Below are 13,640 nucleotides of genomic sequence, written 5' to 3'. Positions count from 1 at the left end.
GGGCAGCCCAGGGGTAGGCAAGGCAGCAGGTCCAAACCCAACCTTGCCAGTGATGAGGAGGTTAATCCTGCAGTCTGCTCTAGGTTGTGGGGGCTAGACAATGACTGGCAGTAGCCTTATACTGAGGTGAGGTGAGGATACTGTGTGTGGGTTCCCTGGGGAGGGGAGACCCTAAGACTGAGATGTCACTGCCAGGGGACAGTGCCCCAGATAACAGGGCACTGGGTCTGGGAGGGACATGAGGGGCCAAGAGGCAGCGGGACACTGGCCTGCAGAGGGTGCTCTGGAGGCTGGAGAGCTAATTCCCGGAAGAGACCGGCCGGAGGTGCTGCAGGGGTGAGTCTACACTCCTTTACAGTGCCTAACTTCCACTGAAAGCCCTTTAGGCACCTAAAATCAATGGGAGTTAGGCAACTAAATGCCTTTGAGAATCTGGTCCAGAGATCCTACATGGCTGAACATGACCAAGGTACTAAATACAGAAGAAATATATAGCTTTTGCAACCACTTCCTCATGCAGCTGAATTGCTGTGTGACCCTAGTAACAGGTGGCACAGCGTTAATAAAGGGACTGTAATCCTATTGAATAGGATATGATCATTCAAATGTATTAACTGGAAAAACTCTTCCTCAAGGCCAGACATGACCCAATCTGAGCTGGTGACCTGTCTGGATCATTAAGTTGTTTAATTAACTCTACTATATATGTTGGTTACGTAGAAAGGGGAAGGGGTCAGGAGGCAGAAATGTGAAAATATCTATCTTGTTTCTTTAAAAGTGGATCAGGAAGGAGCCAAGTAGGATTTCAGGCAGAAACTTTACAGTGAAGCGGGGAGAGAGACAATAATGCTGTTTTCCTTATTCTGATAAAGTTCCTTGTTCAGTGTTTGAAGAAAGTGACTTCTGTGACTCTTTACAATTGTCACCTGACTATGATCATACAGGCAATGGTTAGAACTAAAGCAAACACTGTGGATATACATATGCCTAATCTTTTTTGTAATCACAGATAAAATCTGGGGCAAATTCAGTCCTGAATGGATTTAATGCAGATGAGTCTGAATTTGGCCTATGGGTTACATTTTACTCTATTTTAGCAATACTAAACTACAACAGCTGTTGTGGGAAATCCTGGCATCAGCTGTACTTAACCTAACCATTTGTTGGACACTTGGCAGAACATTCACTTTACTCAGGTTTGGATGCAAGTTTTTGACCTGATCATGCAGTCCTCACACAGAGCCATACCTCTCACCTGTCCAAAGCCCAGGTTCAAGGGTGATGCATGACTGTGTGGCTCTATGGTTTGCAGTAGCAGCTGTGGAGTTGCTGAACAGATGCTCTACAGCCTAGGGGGAGGATCTCATATGACTTCCCAGAAGAAAGAACCAGGCTCAGATCTTCCATGGTCACTTCTGCAGCCCATCCATCTGCTCAGTGGCAGATTCACTTCCTCTTCCCCAGTGCTCCCCTACAATACTGCTAGGACCCCTCTTAGATACAGACTCCACCAAGACCCCTGCACACATAAGCCATGTGGTGCACTACCACAATGTGGACCATCACTGCATGAGTCTCCTGAGGCCTTCCCTCTCCTGTGGAATGGAATGTCTTTCAATCTCTACAGGTTTGTGGGGTGGATGTGAGAGAGGAGCAGAACTTGTCCACAGTCCTGCCTTTCTTTGGCAAAATCTGCAGTAACTCCAGTGGGAGTTTTCCCTGAGGAATCAATATGTGATTCAACCCAGTTGTATTGAAACTAAAAACAATTTTGGGCTGCCAACTGATGTGCCAAGACTACTTCTGCCCTTGCTTTCCCTGCCCTCCCAGCTTGGGACTTCAGTGCCCTGCCTGGTTTGAGCTAGATTTGGTAGCCTGCTGCAAGCCCAGACCCAGGTCTGAACCATGTCCTTTATCAGCTGTAGGCTTAATTGAAAGCAGGTTAAGAAGAGTTCCTGTCTTCAACACTCAAATGCTCAACTTCCAAATAAATCCATTTTACCTTGTATAAAGCTTATACAGGGTAAACTCATAAATTGTTCGCCCTCTATAACACTGATAGAGAGAGATGCACAGCTGTTTGTCCCTGCCCTAGGTATTAATACATACTCTGGGTTAATTAATAAGTAAAAAGTGATTTTTATTAAATAGAGAAAGTAGGATTTAAGTGGTTCCAAGTGGTAACAGAAAGAACAAAGTAAGTCACCAAGTAAAATAAAATAAAACATGCAAGTCTGTCTAATACAGTAAGAAAACTGAATACAGATAAAACCTCACCCTCAGAGGTGTTCCAGTAAGCTTCCTTTTACAGACTAGTCTCCTTCTAGTCTGGATCCAGCAATCACTCACATCCCCTGTAGCTACTGTCCTTTGTTCCAGTTTCTTTCAGGTATCCTTGGGGGTGGAGAGCCTCTCTCTTGAGCCAGCTGAAGATAAAATGGAGAGGTCTCCCAGGGGTTTAAATAGACTTTCTCTCATGGGTGGAGACCCCCTCCTCTCTCCTATGCAAAGTTCAGCTCCAAGATGGAGTTTTGGAGTCACATGGGCAAGTTATATGTCCATGCATGACTCAGAACTTACAGGTAGCAGTCATACGGTTCATACGGTGCCCTGAACGTCTCAAGTAGACTTCTTATGTGGATTGGAGCCTTCCAAGATCCATTGTCCGTTAAGTGCTTCTTGACTAGACACTTAACTTGCACATTCCTTTCTCAAGAGGCTGACTACATGCTTTACTAAGGCTACTTAGAAATCAAGCAAGTACACAGCCAATATTCATAACTTTGAACACAAAAATGATGCATGCATACAAATGGGAGGAATAGATTCAGTAGATCATAACCTTTACATAGATATGTTACATGACATATGTAGCATAAACCATATTCCAGTTATGCAATATATACATTCATAAGCATATTTCCATAAAGCCTTATGGGGTGCAACGTCACAGGTCAGTTTGACAGTAAGACCTGTTTTCTGTGCCTACAAGTCAAACTCAGCTCTGAAATGGCAGATCTGGACATCTTATTAAGGCACCCATACTTAAAAGTGGTCCCAATATGTTTAATTCCTGGTTTTTCTTTTAAGGAATGGCATTTGGATTCAGCTGTTTGCAAAACACAGTGGTGACAAATCAAACACTATCAGCAGCTTGCAGAATATTATCACCAATTTACAGAAGACATGCAGAAAGCACCGTGACTGTTTTGTGTCTGGAGAAACAATCAACAGATCAAGCCTCCTGCAGCCTTTGACATTTGCAATTATTTACGTTTTATATACACTTGATTTTCAAATCAGTGCAGGTCTTAACCCAGTCAGCCCTTGTTTTCATCAGCCAAGTGAAATGTTATATGATCCAGTAAGATATATTTGGCTACATGATGCGAAAGCACTTGAAATGCTCTGCATTCTGCCTGGTGACAAGCAAAAATCACTCCACCAAATTAGAACTAGAACAGTGGTGTCATATGGTAAGATGTTACTCAGAGGCATCTGGTCCAGTTGGGGTTGCTATGTCTTTTCAATGCAGAGATAACGGCGGAGCCCATGAGCCAATTGTATTCTTTCAGTGCACTTTCTGCTTTCAATGTATTCAGCAGCACAGGAGAGTGGTCCCACTACAGTAACATAGTTAGGGATCCCAGTATGGGTCTAACACTATTTTCTCTCTTAGTGCCTGATCCAAAGCCCAGTGGCAATAATTGAAAGATGCCCATTGACTTCATGGGCTTTGGACTGGACCATTCCTTACAAACAAAAACTAAGCAGCAAGTTATTTTTAAAGTCATGTGAATGTGAATAAAAATATAGTGGGACTGAAACTGCTTTCAATGTCATCTATACTCTGTCTACATGGAGCCTAAATCATCACTGGTGTAATTCCACTGACATCAGGGAAACGGGAATTTGGCCCTTGATTTTTTTTAATATCGGTATGTTAGAGATGCATTGTTATTGGCAAAAGTTTCCAGGGCCACTGACTCTGGTGGGAGAGACTTTATATTATACTTCCCCAGGCTGGTCTGGTCCCAGCAAACAGGGAGGATTCCCCTCTACAGAGGGCACTGTCTTCCCATCCTTGGGTTTTCTACCATCTAGGGCAGATGTAAAATCTCCATAGCAACCCACTGAAGCTGCTGAGGGTATTTGCTGAATCAGTGCAACCCTGGCCACTTAGGCCATTTCCCCTCTCTGGCTAACGCCACTCACTTTTTGGCCTGTGCTGGCTCTCCTCGGCAATCGAGTGGTTGTGGCTGTTCTGCACTGGAATAAATTGTGATTGTGATGATGGGGACAAAGGAACAGAGAATTCAGACAGTCGTTTTCACTAGACCTATCTAAGCTAGGCTTGCAGTGACTTCAGATTTCCAGATGTCTAAGCTGAGGGAATTAATCATCAACAGCAGAAAAACTCCTATTCAGAGAGTGATCATTTCACATTTTCCTCCTACATAAGTAAAAAATGATCAGGCCAGGCATGTTTGTAAAAGCTGTTTTTACACTGCCTGAGCGTCTCTGCAGTGGGCATACTGCTAGAACTCCTTGAGTTTATAGGAGTGTTTCTGATTCCAGCAATAGTCCCTATACCTATAGCAGGGGATCCTGTGTGGACCACTAACACCGCAAACTGAATGGATTTGGGAAGCAGGCCCAGTGTAGAGTCTGCTCCCAGAATTCAGTAATGTCCAGACAGATTTTTATTAACTATTATTATTACTCCTAGGCTGAGGATTTCTATTCTAATTATAAGGCTTGATCAAACTTGCATGACTAAGTTTGAGACCCTTAGAAACATGGCTCCTAATGTAACAAGGACAAATCCTTCTTACCGCTAGGGATATAATTCTGTGTACAAGATAAAAGGGATGCTAAGAAGCCTGTGTGGCTTGAAAGCTTGTTTCTTTCCCCAAGAAAAGTTGGTCCAACAAAAGATATTACTTCACCCACCTTGTCTCTCTAAATGGAAACAAACTGAGACATGCCATAGGGTTGCCGGAGGTTCTTAGTTTCTGGCTGTGATTGCTGAGTGTGCCCTGCCACATATCACCTGGCCCGCTGGCCCTTGTGGTCATGTCACAGCCACACACCACCACGCACCACTGGTGCCCAGTCCTCATCACTGAAAACAAGAGAAGAACCCCAATGACTGTTGGCCACATTCAGCAATAATGTGAGCACTTGCAGCTCCACTGGCATCAGTGGCTGCATCTGCTTGTATTTGGCTCATGATGTTTCATGGGTAGGGAGCAAGTTACTAGGTAGACTGGAGTTACGTTTCACCATAGCTAAGGTGGCGGAAAAAGTGTTAGCTTTCTTTTGAAGTGCCACTGCAATATTAGCTCCTCTAGGCAACACCTCTGAGGGAACCTCCACTTCTCTGAGCCCCAGCCATGCTCATCTGAAACTATTTCCTTGTGTTTTATCAGGAATATTGGGTGTATGTTTGAAAGTATTGTGACACTGTGGGATTCAGCCCAGAATGGTAAGTGGTTGTGTCACCACCGGCTCTGCAAATCTGGGTGCTTTAAATGCTCTGGTACTGTGGCACACAGACGTGACACCAACAGCCAACATGCAAGCATGCAGGTCTCACCCTGGCTTCCACTGTGCAGATACTTTTTTGCAGGCTGACTCAAACATCCTGCCAGTCCTGAATTTCCCCAACACCATTTGCCCTGTAGTGTCCAGCCCTCTTCCTGAACACTTACAGATGTTACTAAGTTTGCTGCTGTTATTACCTTAACAAACCCTCTGTTTTGGTCAAAGCTCTGAACTTGTTTGTAGTACAGGCAAACAAGTTTATTAAACAAAAAGTAATAGGTTTAAGTGACACCAAGGATAAGGAATGAAGATAGACAGAGTTCCAAGCAAACAAACAACAATATTCTTCTGTGCTCAGAAACGAGAGTCTCTTGTCCAAAGAAGTGTTTCTTACCAAGTCTTTTTTCCAGCATGCTAACCAGACTCTCTCTCCAGGCCCCTTCACAGAGCTCCAAGTGCTCGGATCCTTTGTCTCTTCAGGTGAATGATGCCAAAATGCCCGTTTCTCTCTCCTTATATCTTCCCCAAATTCACTGACCTTGCTTCAAGAGGAAGGAAGGCTTTGGAGGTCAGGAGACGGAGTCTCCATCCCCCATTGAGATTGAGTTGACATCATTCCCCACATGCTCTCCTGATGGCTTTGTTTTCCTTGCATGTAAATGTACTTTTCTTTCATTGGTCACTCCTTGCTTAATTTACATTGAGACCCATTGAAGCCGGCGGAACTACGTGCCTTTGTCTGGAGCAGGCGTGACTTAGGCATTGCTTGCCAGATACATTTTAGGAACATCTTTCCAGCACATATCTTCAAAGTCCTTTGTGGATGTATTGTACATACATCACACCAAGAATATTAATCATTAGTGAGTTATTAGTTTTCCAATGATATGTCACATGCTACCTTTTTTGTATATATCATGACAAGTGTGACAACTGGCATTGAGTGTTCTTGGAATCACAAGTATCCATTTTTGAAAATCTGAAATTATTTAAATATTCCAATCCTATTCTATGTATACTACATGGAATCTGGGTCAACCAATCAGATTGCTTGCTGGCTGACCCACAAATCACAGCTCTATGGTAAACCCTGAGCAGTTAGGTTTTAGAGTGGCAGCCGTGTTAGTCAGTATCAGCAAAAACAAGGAGGAGTCCTTCTGGAGAGAGTCTACATAGTCAGATAATCCTGCTGTCAGGGTTCAGAATATGAACAAGAGGCTGCTAGACAACTCTCTGACATCACATTCTACAGGCCATTATCCTCTGACCCCATTGAGGATTTCCAAAAGAAACTATACCATCTGCTCAAAAAACTCCCTAAAGAAGCACAGCAACAAATCTACACTGACACACTCCTAGAGCTCCGACCAGGGGTATTCTACCTGCTACCCAAAATCCATAAACCTAGAAATCCTGGATTCCCCATCATCTCAGGCATTGGCACCCTAACAGCAGGATCATCTGGCTCTGTAGACTCTCTCCTTAGACCCTACGCTACCAGCACTCCCAGCTATTTTTGAGACACCACTGACTTCCTTAGGAAGCTACAATACTTTGGTGATATTCCAAAAACACCATCCTTGCCACTATGGATGTAGAAGCCCTCTACACCAATATTACACACAAAGATGGACTACAAGCCATCAGGAATAGCATCCCCGATACCATCACGGCAAATCTGGTGGCTGAACTTTGTGACTTCATCCTCACCCACAACTATTTCACATGTGGGGACAATTTATACCTTCAAGTCAGCAGGACTGCTATGGCTACCCGCATGGCCCCACAGTATGCCAACATTTTTATGGCTGACTTAGAACAATGCTTCCTCAGCTCTCATCTCCTAACACCCCTACTCTACTTGCTCTACATTGATGACGTCTTCATCATCTGAACTTATGGGAAGGAGGAATTCCCTTGAGGAATTCCACCAAGATTTCAACAATTTCCACTCTACCATCAACCTCAGCCTTGACCAGTCCACACAAGAGGTCCACTTCCTAGACACTACAGTGCTAACAAGCGATGGGCACATAAACTGCACCCTATATCGGAAACCTACTGACTGCTATACTTATCTACATGTCTCCAGCTTTCATCCAGGCTACATCACATGATCCATTCTCTACAGCCAAACTCTAAGATACAATTGTATTTGCGCCAATCCCTCAGACAGAGACAAACACCTACAGAATCTCTGTCAAGTGTTCTTAAAACTGCAATACCCCCCTGGTGAAGTGAAGAAACAGACTGACAGAGCCAGAAGGGTACCGAGAAGTCACCTACTATAAGACAGGCCCAACAAAGAAAGTAACATTGCCACTAGCCGTCACCTACAGCCCCCAATTAAAACCTCTCCAGTGCATTATCAAGGATCTACAGCCTGTCCTGAAGGATGATCCCTCACTCTCACAGACCTTGGGAGATAGGCCAGTCCTTGCTTACACACAGCTCCCCAACCTGAAGCAAATACTCACCAGCAATTACACACCACACAACAAAAACACCACCTCAGGAACCAAACCCTGCTACAAACCATGGTGCCAACTCTGTCCACGTATCTGTTAAAGGGACACCATCATAGGACCTAACCACATCAGCCACACAATCCTGGGCTCATTCACCTGCACATCTCCCAATGTGATATATGCCATCATGTGCCAGCAATGCCCCTCTGCCACGTACATTGGCCAAACCGGACAGTCTCTACGCAAAAGAATAAATGGATGCAAATCTGACATCAGGAATCATAACATTCACCAGTAGGAGAACACTTCAATCTCTCTGGTCACTCAATAACAGACCTACAAGTGGCAATTCTTCAACAAAAAAACTTCAAAAACATGTGGAGCTGCAGAACTAGAATTAATTTGCAAACTGGATACCATCAGATTAGGCCTGAATAAAGACTGGGAGTGGTTGGGTCATTACAAAACCTAAACTTAATTTCCCCAATACTAATTTCTCCCTACTGTTACTCACACTATCTTCTCAACTGTCTGTAATGGGCCACCCTCTTATCACTTTAAAAGTTATTTTTCCTCTCTTGGTATCCTGCTGTTAATTGATTTATCTCATTAGAATGACCTCACACTTGGTAAAGCAACCCCCATCCTTTCATGTATTTATACCTGCTCCTGTATTTTTCACTCCATGCATCTGATGAAGTGGGTTCTAGCTCACGAAAGCTTATGCCCAAATAAATTTGTTAGTCTCTAAAGTGCCACAAGGACTCCTCGTCATTGTTTATTTTCCTGATCAGTCAGATTGCTAGATTAACCACAGATAAATATTATTTATTTGTATTATAGTATCATGTACAGACTCCAATCAAGGCTGGGGACCCTGTATGCTAGACCCTGTATAAACTTGGTCCAGATCCAAAGTCCATTGTAAATCAATGAAAAGATTCCCACCAATTTCAGTGGGCTTCAGCTCAGGCCCTTAGCATCAGAGATGCTAAGGTGAATGATCTTTCCTGTGCCAGGCATAGCGTGGAAGGAGCCACAGTGCAAATCTCCTGCCTCACTGCTATTCAGCCAGTATTGTTCCTGATCTAAAGTAGCCCCCCCAAAGTCTCATGTTACAGACAGACAGACAAACAGAAAAATCCCATTGAGTTGAGTGTTAGGCCTGACTTTGCTCCCAACTAGATTTTGTGACTCATGGGGCTCAATTGATCCTGGGTGTTGTTGAGAAAATACAATGGTTCAAGGGAAAACACTAGATTTGTTTATGGATAAACTGATGACTCAAGGGTTTTCTTTAGGCTAGACAATAGGAGCTGAGCACTCTTGGCTATGGGTGGTGTTTTCTTCCAGGGAGCTCACAATGCAACTAGGCAGCTTCAGTATTTTGGATATCAATCAGTGATTCATTAATTACCTGATAATTGCTGAGCTGGGTGTGTGCAAGCATAGGTTCATTAGCATCTGGAACAGAGATTCCCATGATGCAGTACTTCCCTGCTTTTTCTGGTCCCAGAGTTCAGCGCGGTTCTCTGTTCTCCATTGCGTATGCAAATTGAGATGTTTCCTTGTCCCATCTTTCATGCATCTTTCACGTGTCTGTTCTTCATTCTTTGTGCTAATGGAGATGTCTTAATATTGTCCCCCATTGTCAGGAGGAGTCTAGGTATGTCTCCCAATGCCCTTCACGGCTCTCTGCAAATTTTTCCCTCTGATGGGTTTTGGTTTAAGCAGAGGCTGGGGGTGGGAGGGTGTCTTTCATGCGTCAGACTGGATACTGCACCCTGGTTCCCCAAGAACACAGAGCTGACTGGTATCAGTGTAGCACCATTGAGTTGGGTTCAGTTGGTTTATGTGAATATCAGGATTTCACAATTCTTGCCGTTTATACCATGCCCATTTGCCAGGTTAACTGAGAGAGATAGACATTGGGAGGAGTCATTTTTACCAACCTGAGGCCAACACCAGGTCTGTGGGGGATTTTAGAATTAGTGTACAACTTTCTTCACTGTGGACACTGCACTGAGGCCGGATCCTCAGCTGTGCTGAGCTTACACCAGCTTTCAGCTCCTGCAATCCTGGGGCTACAGAGAGCTGCTCTAAGCTACAGCAGCTCTAAGCTAAGCTGCTCTAAGCTAAGCAACAGTCCATTAGGGACCTTGCTGCTACTGAGGCTCCTCACCAAGCTGGCGAGTTTCTCAGCACCCCAGCTAGGGCTGGTTCGATAAGCACAAAGAGACACCACAAGTTCTGGGATGTCCCTGATAAAGGAATCGGGTTAATTCTTGTTCTTCTAACAGCAACTATCCAGTAGTGTATGTTGTCCTCAGGTGTCTGCAAATAGTAGGGTGTCTCCAGTTGCACTGGAGAGAGATTTATGTCCATCCCACTCATTTTTCTTTCCAATTCCTCTGGAAATAAATATTCATTGAGCCACAGGCTTGTGCCTACTCAGTAGTGAGTTCCTTGGTAATAGATTTTCCCATGCATTTAGAAACACTAACTGGGATACTGCTGAGTCTTCTTTTCCAAAGCCAGGATGAGATTTATGGGACCTTTAAGACCAAATAATCCTGCAGAAGAAATGTAGAGACTTGCTCATGAGGTCTGGCAGGAGACTCCTGTAACAAAGTGGGAGGTAGTTTGATTTGGATAAGCTGAGATCTGATTGTTTAGGCACCTCCCAGCTGCTGTGCTGTTATCATCGTCATCTTGGCAACAGAACTTCCCTAGTTCTCCTGTGGGGTTGGTGCCATGCAGGGCTGCCTTTGAAAGGGCAGTGCTAGATCCTGGTTCATATGGTGCTGTATATTTTCCCCATGCTGTGGATATTCTACAATCAGACAGAAGTCCTCCTTGAGGGTAGGGTGGATTGTAATCTGTGGGTGCAGTGACTGTATTTCATCTCCTTTGTTGCATCATGGAGAGTTATCAGTAGATCTTATCAGCACTGTTATCTTTCCCTCTTTGCCTGTTTGTGCCATAGCTCTTCAGCAGTGCAGTGTGTACATCAGAACCTATCTAGACACATGAGATCAAGGACCAGCTCTGACAATCCAAAAGGACAACTACGATTGTGAAATCTCTGAGGCCTTCAAGGTGCTATTGAGCTGGCAACAGAGTGGGAATGCTACAGTGAGAACTAGCTGTCAGGTTTTGGCTAAGACCTTTCTCATGGATTGCACCTGGAACAGGCAGGGGATAGCAAGGCAAGACTGTCTGCAGTGTAACAGCCTTTTTCAAGGCATGCACTTCCTGTCATGCCATTCTTAGCCTCTTCCATTTATAAAGTGAATTCCACTTGTAAATAGTATCTTTAGCACAATGCATAGTGCCCTCACCACCTCCAGTTTCTTTTCTCTCCTCTTTTAGGGTGTGACCCAAAGCCCCTTGAAGTCAATGGGAATCTTGGAACTCCAGTGGGCTTTGGATCAGGTCCTAAGGGGTTACTGCTGATCAAATCCACCAGCAATATCATTTCAATATGGGATGTAAATAAAGGATTCTGCCAGATTGAATTGTTTCAACTCACGGTGGACGTCATGGTGCCATTTGAAAACAGGTCACCGGCCTTCCACGAGGCCCAAACTTGGAAGATACTGAAATACACCCTGATGCCCAACACCCTGAGAGCCCAGGGCTATGAGGTCCAGATCCATGCCCTGGTTGTGGGACCCCTGGGCACATGGGACCCCCACAATGAGCCGGTGCAGAGACGGTGTGGAGCCGGTCGATGCTACGCCCGGCTCATGAGACAGCTCATGGTATCTGACACCATCAGGTAGTCCAGAGACATATACACGGAGCACATCACAGGACACTATCAATACCAGGTCAAATAATCGAGAACACCGGTCAGGGAAATAACCCACTTCCTCCCTTCCCTGACAAACCAAGCGGCACACCTCACTTATTCACTACACCAATACTGATTTGGACTCTAAATACATTCTATGGGTGACATACCTGAGATCACTTATCCACTGACATTTTAAAAACTCCCGTACCCCAGTCTGGGTCTATGATGGTTATGTACTATGTATATATCTTATGAATCTTGTAACCGACACGTGTAATCCCTCGTAACCTAAGCCTGACCCCAAATGTACAGTACCTTCCTTCTTAACTTGTGTAAATTTGATTTTAAACATTAACATTAATAAAATTTATTAAACTCCATTTGGATGTCCCTGTTGCTGGGGAGTTTTCCAGCAATTTAAATCCCTTTCCAATATCAGCTGAGAGGAGGACCTCAGCCCTGAGTATCTACAGTCTGGTACTCGTAAGTGCTTCAGTTCATACTGGATGTTTTCAGGTCTGTAGGCAAACAGTCTCCATTACACTATGAAGAGCCCTACATTCTCCATTATGTGTTAAAGGTCAATTGACGTGCATGCAGCCTGAAATACTCAGAATTATAGGTCCATGTTGCTAATTCCCTTCTGACCAGGCAGAGCCACATGGAGGAACAGGGCAACACAAGGTGTTGGTCAATATTTTCAGACTTGGGTACTGAAAGTCAGACATCCAAATCTGCATCTAAGAAACTAAGTAAACAGCCTGATTTTTCAAGATGCTGAGCCTCTACCTATGTCATTGACTTCAGTGGGAACTGGGAGCCTTTGGCAATCAGGCAGTTTAATTCAGATGCCTCAATATGGATTTAAGAGCCTAACTTTAGACACCTAGGTTTGCAAGTGCTGACTGTAGAGTTTAAAGGCACAGTAAATGTGGCCTTGGTATAACTGGTGGTGTTTTGTTTCCCAGGTTCAGGATTACACAATACGCTCCATCATCTACTCTTTGCCACTGCCACCTCCTTATTAACATCAAGGCTGCTGATATGTAGGCCTGGACTTTGGATGGATCCATCTTTCCTGTCTCTAGTATTATCCATCCCCTCTCTCCATAGACAGATCCTATGCAAAGAAATAATGTATATTGCACACAGTTAGCTGCACAGTCGTAGAGGTTGGCCTTGTCTATGTGGAGTGTTGCACCAGCTTCACTAAAGTGTGCATTTAAACCAGTGCAAACCCTTGAGTGTATGCTCTTAATTTTGTTTGAGTGGCCTTTTTCACTTTACTTTGTCTGTTAGATCAGGTTTAAGCTGAACTGAATTGTTTTCCCAGGTCTTTCACTTCTATGTGGTGTGAACTGCAGAAGCACTGAGCTTCCTTGAAATAGTTTCCACAGTAGAAAATGGTGATTATTAAACTTAGCCTCTTTTTGTGAAAGGCTTTCACATGCAGGGATCTAAATACTATCTAGTATTAAATGTTACGGTCTTTAATGGCCCTGTGGTGCACATTTCAGAGCCCTTATGAGTCAGGATGGCAAAGGCAAATTGCTGTACTTCAACTCTCTTCCCTCTTGAGTAGTCATTAGATCTCCATTAAATCTTCCCCAGCTCTTCTTAAAAATAAGAACATTCAAATGTGGTTGATAAAGACAGATCCTTCTTTCCTGGCTCCTACTTATGTTGCTTCTTGGAGTATGTAACTGAGAAGCAGTGGACGACTGAGGATATAGAGCAGCTGCAAAGCTGTATGTCGCTGGGGCAAATTCTGTCCTTGTTTACACTCCTACAATTCCTCTGAAGCCACCACATTACAGAGTAGAGTT

The sequence above is a fragment of the Chelonoidis abingdonii genome, chromosome 8, assembly GCF_003597395.2.
Source record: "Chelonoidis abingdonii isolate Lonesome George chromosome 8, CheloAbing_2.0, whole genome shotgun sequence".
NCBI classification, from domain to species: domain Eukaryota; kingdom Metazoa; phylum Chordata; order Testudines; family Testudinidae; genus Chelonoidis; species Chelonoidis abingdonii.
Note: the sequence above shows the minus strand (reverse complement) of the source record.